Source organism: Notamacropus eugenii, chromosome 4 (assembly GCF_028372415.1).
Source record: "Notamacropus eugenii isolate mMacEug1 chromosome 4, mMacEug1.pri_v2, whole genome shotgun sequence".
NCBI lineage: Eukaryota > Metazoa > Chordata > Mammalia > Diprotodontia > Macropodidae > Notamacropus > Notamacropus eugenii.
In genome coordinates, this window is record NC_092875.1 from 90,426,946 (window position 1) to 90,435,863 (window position 8,918).

Sequence of the window (8,918 nt, forward strand, 5' to 3'; positions counted from 1 at the left end):
TAAAGTTCCGCAAGAAGACTTTCCCTGTTCTTCTTCACCTCAGTGCTTCCCCCCTGAGATTATCTCCAATTTATTCAGTATTTATTTGATTTGCACGTGGTTGTTTGCATGTTGTCTCTCCTACTAGATCATGAGCTCCTTGAGGTCAGGGACCTTCTCTTGCCTTTCTTTTTATCCCTTGTGCTTAATACAGTGCCTTGTATGTAATAGGAGTTTAATAAATGCTTATCAATTTGACTTGCTCCATGACCACAACCTCTTCCCATTCCCACCCTCCACATGAGCATATTTGTCTCTGTGAAGTTAAAGATGAAAATCATTAGAAATCCCACATCTCATCAACTTCCTGAGAAGGATGTGTCACTTCAGAGACAATCTCCTATCCCAGGTGATCCAGGAACCTCTTTACATGGATTTAATGTGCTTTTCTTTTTTGGTTTGCCCTACATTTTCTCAATAACTTTTTTTGGCTCTTCAACTCCTTATAAGGTCAATATAATAAGCCCTTGATGGTGTTAGAAATTACTGGATTTGGTTTTTCTTCTCTTGTAAAAAAAGCATCCCATACTCATTGCAGAGCAGTTCTCTTGGAGGAGGGCATGACCATGGAATGCTGCATGATGGAGACAGTGTTGGCCTTGGAGTCAGGAAGGCCTATGTTCTCATCTTGCCTCAGAACTCTACTGTTTCTTTGACCCAGGGCATGTCCAAAACAGAACTTAGGCCTCTCCCACCTTCTTCCAAATTTCCCCATACCTTTATTTTCCCAGGGTCATAGATTTCTAACCTCCTTGACATTTCTACCTCCACAACAGTCTCCCGTTCTGATTTCTTCACTGACCCACCTCTTTGGTCAAGGCCCTCATCACTGCTGGCCTAGAATGTTGCAACAGCCTCCTAGTCAGTCTTCCTGCCTTCAGCCTCTTCCCATGCTAGTCTATGCTCCATACATTTGCCAGGGAGATCTTAAGCCAAGTTCGTGCAATGGATAAAGCACCAGGCCTAGCGTCCTGAAGATCTGAGTTTGAATATGGCCTCAGAAGCATCCTAGTTTTGTGACCCTGGACAAGTTACTACACCTTGGTTTGCCTCAGTTTCCTTATCTATAAAATGGGAATCAGAATAGCATCTCCCTCCCAGGGTTGTTGTGAGGTCCAAGTTCAAATGGGATAGTAATTGTAAAATGCTTAGCACCATGCTTGGAGCATAGTAAGCACTGTGTAAATGTTAGCTATTATTATTATTGAATTAGCTATTATTTGCTATTATTGCTATTAGCTGTTATTATTATTCAATGTTAGTTATTATTTGCAACCAATACCCTATTTTTTCTAATATAAAATGTAGTCTCTTCAGTTTGTTTTCAGCATGTAACATTTCACATGCAAGTTACAGAATTACCCTGTTTTTGTAGCCCTTTGACTACAACATTTTGCTGAGCTGGAGGCAAATTAAGATAGTCAAAGGTCTTGAGGTTATGGCATATGAGAATTAGTTAAAATAACAGGATATTTTGCCTGGAGAAAAGAAAACTCAGAGGGGACATGATAGTCATGTTCAAGTATTTGAAAGGTGATCCTGTGGGCAAGGAAATGGCTTTATTCTCTTTGGCCACAGAGGTCCAGATCAAGTGCGATGGGTGGATGTTGCAAAAAAAGAGAAAAAAACATCAGTGAAAGGAATTGGAATATGTTATTATGTAAGGCAAAGGAGCTGGGACTACAACCATGGATCAATTACCCAGCAGAGTTCAGCATAACATTTCAGGCAAGGAGATGGACATTCAAAGAAATAAGGAATTTCCAGACCTTCTTGACAAAAAGGCCAGAACTCAATAGAAAATTTGACCTTCAAATATAGGTCTCAAAAGAGGCATAAAAAGATAAAAGGGAAAAGAAAAACTTGTTATTCAATTTGGGCAAACTGTTTACCTCCCTATAAGGGAAGGTGATATTTGTTAATCTTGTGAATTGTACATCTATTATGAAATATAAAAGATATACATAGATAGAGGGAATAGGTACAAAGTAAATGATAAAAATGTGATTCAAGCATGCGAAGGGATTGTAACATGAGATGTGAAAAGGAGGAAGCAGAAAATGATAAATTACATCACAAGTAGAAGTACAAAATTATATTATAGTAGAGGGGGGAGGAGCCAAGATGGCAGAGTAGAAAGATACACACATGATTAGCTCCTAATCCACAGCCCATAAAATACCTGTAAAGAAGAACTCCCAACAAATTCTGGAGCAGCAGAAGCCACAGAACAATGGAGTGGAGGAGATTTCTGTTCCAGAGAGACCTGAAAAACTGACACAAAAAGTCCATTGTGCACCCGACCCAGAGCAGAGGCCATCCCTGCCTTGGGTGAGTGGCATTGAGAGGAGCAGATCTGAGCAGGCTTCAGGGACAGAATCTCCAGTGGCAGCGCAGGTCCCTCCACCCAGAGGTGCCAAAGGTCAGTGAGAGGGTCTTTTCAGCTTGCCAGGAGGGGAGCAGGGTGTCTCCATAACCCAGGCCCCCTTGGGAGGCAGCAGCTGAGGCAGCAGCAGACAGGAGCTCCCAAAGTAGGCAGGAGCTCTAATCCATTGTTGAAGGTTTCTACATAAACCCCCTGAGGGAACTGAGCCTCATGTGGCGACCCTAACCCCACCTGAGCACCTGAACTTAATCTCACACTGAATAGCAGCCCCACCCCCACTGAAAGCCCTGAGGCTGGGAAGCAGCATTTGAATCTCAGCCCCCAAGCACTAGCTGGGCAGAACTGGAGGCAAGGTGGGTGTGGAGAGGAAACTCAGAAGTTAAGTAACTGGCTGGGAAAATGCCCAGAAAAGGGAAAAAAAGTAAGACCATAGAAGACTACTTTCTTGGTGAACAGATATCTCCTCCAATCCTTTCAGATGAGGAAGAACAATCCTTACCATCAGGGAAAGACATAGAAGTCAAGGCTTCTATATCCCAAATATCCAAAATAAATATTCAATGGGCTCAGGCCATGGAAGAGCTCAAAAAGGATTTTGAAAATCAGGTTAGAGAGGTGGAGGAAAAACTGGGAAGAGAAATGAGAGAGATACAAGAAAAGCATGAAAAGCAGGTCAACATCTTGCTAAAGGAGACCCAAAAAAATGCTGAAGAAAATAACACCTTGAAAAATAGGCTAACTCAATTGGCAAAAGAGGTTCAAAAAGCCAATGAGGAGAAGAATGCTTTAAAAAGCAGAATTAGCCAAATGGAAAAGGAGGTTCAAAAGCTCACTGAAGAAAATGGTTCTTTCAAAATTAGATGGAACAGATGGAGGCTAATGACTTTATGAGAAACCAGGAAATCACAAAACCAAAAGAATGAAAAAATGGAAGATAATGTGAAATATCTCATTGGAAAGCAACTGACCTGGAAAATAGATCCAGGAGAGACAATTTAAAAATTATGGGGCTACCTGAGAGCCATGATCAAAAAAAGAGTCTAAACATCATCTTTCATGAAATTATCAAGGAAAACTGCCCTGAGATTCTAGAACCAGAGGGCAAAATAAATATTCAAGGAATCCACAGAACACCGCCTGAAAGAGATCCAAAAAGAGAAACTCCTAGGAACATTGTGGCCAAATTCCAGAATTCCCAGGTCAAGGAGAAAATATTGCAAGCAGCTAGAAAGAAACAATTCAAGTATTGTGGAAATACAATCAGGATAACACAAGATCTAGCAGCTTCTACATTAAGGGATCAAAGGGCGTGGAACAGGATATTCCAGAAGTCAAAGGAACTAGGACTAAAACCAAGAATCACCTACCTAGCAAAACTGAGTATAATACTTCAGGGGAAAAAATGGTCTTTCAATGAAATAGAGGACTTTCAAGCATTCTTGATGAAAAGACCAGATCTGAAAAGAAAATTTGACTTTCAAACACAAGAATGAAGAAAAGCATGAAAAGGTAAACAACAAAGAGAAGTCATAAGAGACTTACTAAAGTTGAACTGTTTACATTCCTACATGGAATGACAATATTTGTAACTCTTGAAACTTTTCAGTATCTGGGTAGTTGATGGGATTACATACACACACACACACACACACACATGCACACACATGCACACACACACACGCACACACATAGACAGAGAGCACAGAGTGAATTGAATAGGATGGGATCATATCTTAAAAAAATGAAATTAACCAGTGGGAGAGAAAAATATGAAGTTCACTCATCACATTTGACTAAAGGAAGGAATAAAATGCACACTCATTTTGGTATGAAAACCTATCTTACAATACAGGAAAGAGGGGGAGAAGGGGATAAATAGGGTGGAGAGGAAGATGGAAGGGAGGGCAATGGGAGGAGGGAGCAATTTGAAGTCAACACTCTTGGGGAGGGACAGGATCAAAAGAGAGAATAGAAGCAATGGGGGGCAGGATAGGATGGAGGGAAATATAGTTAGTCTTACACAACACGACTATTATGGAAGTCATTTGCAAAACTACACAGATATGGCCTATACTGAATTGCTTGCCTTCCCAAAGGGAATGGGTGGGGAAGGAGGGATGAAGAGAAATTGGAACTCAAAGTTTTAGGAACAAATGACGAGTACTGTTCTTGCTACTAGGAAATAAGAAATACAGGTAATGGGGTATAGAAAGTTATCTGGCCCTACAGGACAAAAGAGAAGATGGGGAGAAGGGAAGGGAGGGATGATAGAAGAGAGAGCAGATTGATGACAGGGGCAATGAGAATGTTCGGTGTTTTGGGGTGGGGGAGGAGAGAAATAGAGAGAAAATTTGGAACCCAAAATTTTGTGAAAATGAATGTTAAAAATTAAATAAATAAATTAAAAAGAATATTATAGTAGAGGGAAAGAGGGGAGCGAGATGAGCATTGTTTGAGAGGTACTCTCATCTGATTAGGTTCAGGCAGGGAACAATAAACTTAATTAAGTATATAAATTTAACTAGCTCTATAGGCAGTAGGAGGGGAAGGAGGAAGAAAGGGGAAGGAAAGTTAAAAGGGAGGGAAGAAGTAGTAAGAGTAAAGGGGAGTAAAAGGGAGGGGGGCTGAAAGAAGGAAGGGATGATTGCAAGAGGTGGTGGTCAAAAGTGAAAACTCTATTGAGGAGGGGAAGGGAGATGGGATAACTAAAAGTACAAATGGTGGGAAAGAGGATGGAGGGAAAGACACAAATTGTAATCATAACTGTGAATGTGAATGGAATAAACTCTCCCATAAAACAGAGACAGCAGAATGAATTAAAAACCATAATCTAACAATATGTTGTTTACAAGAAACACATTTGTAAAGGGGGTTGATACACACAAGGTAAAGGTAAAAGGTTGGAGCAGAATATATTGTACTTCAGCTGAGGTAAGAAAAGCAGGGGTAGCAATCCTAATCTCAGACAAAGTAAAAGCAGAAATAGATCTAATCGAAAGAGATAAGGAGATAAGGTAAGAGATAAGGTGCCTCCTAAAAGGCACCATAGACAATGAAGCAATATCATTGCTAAACATGTATTCATATAGCGATATAGTATTCAAATTCTTAGAGGAGAGGTTGGAGAAGTTGCAGAAAGAAATAGACAGCAAAACTATACTAGAAGGGGACCTCAACCTCCCCCTCTCTGAACTTGATAAATCTAATCTTAAAATAAACAAGAAAAAAGTTAAGGAGGTGAATAAAACTCTGAATAAGTTAGATATGATAGATCTCTGGAGAAAATTGAATGGGAATAGAAAAGAATATACCTTTTCCTCAGTGGTCCATAGCATATGTACAAAAATTGGCCATGTTCTAGGACATAAAATCCTCACAATCTAGTGCAGAAAGGCAAAGATAGTCAATCCATCCTTCTCAGATTATAATGCAATAAAATTATGTGTAATAAAAGACCATGGAAAGATAAACCAAAAATTAATTGGAAACTAAACAATCTAATCCTAAAAAAGGAGTGGGTTAAAGAAGAAATCATAGAAACAATCAACAACTTCAATCAAGAGAATGACAATAATGAGACAACCTACCAAATCTTGTGGGATACAGTTCTTAGGGGAAGTTTTATATCTTTGAATGCTTATATGAATAAAATAGAGAGAGTGGAGATCAATGACTTGGGCATGCAGCTGAAAAAGCTTAAAAAAGAACAAATTGAAAATCCCCAAGTAAATACCAAATTAGAAATACTGAAATCCAAAGGGGAGATCAACAAAACTAAAATTAAGAAAACTATTGAACTAATAAATAAAACTAATAGCTTGTTCTATGAAAAAACTAGTAAAATTGATAAACTTTTGTTCAATTTGACTAAAAAAAAGAAGAAAACCAAATTACCAATATGAAAAATAAAAGGGGTGAACTCACCTCCAATGAGGAGAAAATTAAAACAATAATTAGAAATTACTTTGCCCAACTTTATGCCCATAAATTCTACATTCTAAACGAGATGGATAAGTATTTTAAAAATATAAATTGTCCAGATTAACAGAAGAGGAAGTTGAATACTTAAGCAATTCCATCTCAGAAAAAGTAATTGAACAAGACATCAATGAATTCCCTAAGAAAAAGTCTCTAGGGCTGGATGGATTTACAAGTGAATTCTAACAAACATTTAAAGAACACTTAATTTCAATATTATATAGACTATTTGGAGAAATCAGGGAAGAAGGAGTCCTACCAAATTCTTTTTATGATACAAATATGGTTTTGATACCTAAACCAGGAAGAGCCAAAACAGAGAAAGAATATTATAAACCAATTTCTCTAATGAGTATAGATGCAAAAATTTTAAATAAGATTTTAGCAAAAAGAATACAGCAACTTATCTCAAGAATAATATATTATGATTAGGTAGGATTCATACCAGGAATTCAGGGTTGGTTCAATATTAGGAGAACTATTAGCATTATCGATCACATTAACAACAAAACTAACAGAAACCACATAATTATCTCAATAGATTCAGAAAAAGCTTTTTGACAAAATATAACACCCATTCCTATTAAAAACACTGGAGAACACAGGAGTAAAGGGAACTTTCCATAAAATAATAAGCAGTATCTACCTAAAACCTTCAGCAAGTATTATATGCAATAGAGATAAGCTAGATGCATTTCCAATAAGATCAGGAGTGAAACAAGGATGTCCATTATCACCACTGTTATTCAGTATGGTACTAGAAATGTTAGCTGTAGCAATTAGAGAAAATAAAGGAATTGAAGGAATTAGGATAGGCAAAGAAGAAACTAAGTTATCACTCTTTGCAAATGATATGATGATATACATAGAGAATCGCAGAGATTCATGTGAAAAAACTACTTGAAATGATAACCAACTTTGGCAAAGTTGCTGGTTACAAAATAAACCCCCACAAATCTTCTGCATTTCTACATATTAGTAACAAAGCACAACAGCAAGAGATAGAAAAAGAAATCCCATTTAAAACTAGGGTAGGCACAATAAAATATTTGGGAGTTTACCCACCCAAACAAACCCAGGGACTGTATGAATGCAATTACAAGACACTTTTTGCACAAATAAAGTCAGATCTAAGTAAGTGGAAAAACAGCAGTTGCTCATGGGTAGGCAGAGTCAATATAATAAAAATGACAATTCTACCTAAATTAATTTATTATTTAGTGCCATGCCAATCAAGCTGTCAGATAATTATTTTCTAGAGCTAGAAAAAATAATATCAAAATTCATGTGGAAGAACAAAAGGTCCAGAATATCAAGGGGACTAATGAAAAGAAATGCTAGGGAAGGTGACCTAGCACTACTAGATCTCAAATTGTATTATAAAGCAGCAATTATCAAAACCACTTGGTACTGGCTAAGAAACAGAAGGGCAGACAAGTGAAATAGGCTAGGTACCCAAGACACAGTAGGCAATGAATATAGCAATCTACTGTTTGATAAACCCAGGGACTCTAGCTTCTGGGATAAGAACTCACTGTTTGACAAAAATTGCTGGGAAAACTGGATAACAATGTGGTGGAAACCAGGCATAGACCAGTGCCTAACACCATACACAAAAATAAAGTCCAAATGGGTACATGATCTATGTATAAAGACTGATACTATGGACAAATTGGTGGATCAAAGAATAGTGTATTTATCAGATTTATGGAGAAGGGAAGAATTTTTGGCTAAAGAAGAGATAAAAAGCATCATAAAGTACAAGATTGATAATTTTGATTACATTTAATTGAAAAGTTTTTCCACAACCAAACCCAATGCAACCAAGATTTGGAGGAATGCAGAAAACTGGGAAAGAATTTTTACTGCTAGTGTTTGTGATAAAGGTCTCATTTCTAAAATATATAGATAACTGAGTGAAATATACAAAAATACAAGTCATTCCCCAATTGATAAATGGTCAAAGGATATGAACAAGCAGTTTTCAGAGGAAGAAATTAAAGATATTTATAGTCATATGAAAAAATGAAAACAACTTTGAGGTACCACATCACACCTATCAGATTGGCAAACATGACAGAATAGGAAGATGATAAATATGGGAGAGTTGGAGCACTAATACATTGTTGGTGGAGCTGTGAGCTGATTCAACCATTCTGGAGAACAATTTGGAACTATGCCCAAAGGGCTACAAAAATATGCATACCCTTTGATCCAGCAATATCGCTTCTGGGACTGTATCCCCAAGACAGCATAAAAATGGTAAAGGGTCCCACATGTACAAAAATATTCATAGCAGCACTCTTTGTGGAGGTCAAAAACTGGAAATCAAGGGGATGCCAATCAACTGGGGAATAGCTGAATAAATTATGGTATATGAATGTAATAGAATACTATTGTACTATGAAAAATGATGAACAGGAAGATTTCAGAGAGCCCTGGAAAGACTTATATGATCTGATGCTGAGCAAAAGGAGCAGAACCAAGAGAACTTTGTGCACAGCAACGACCACAG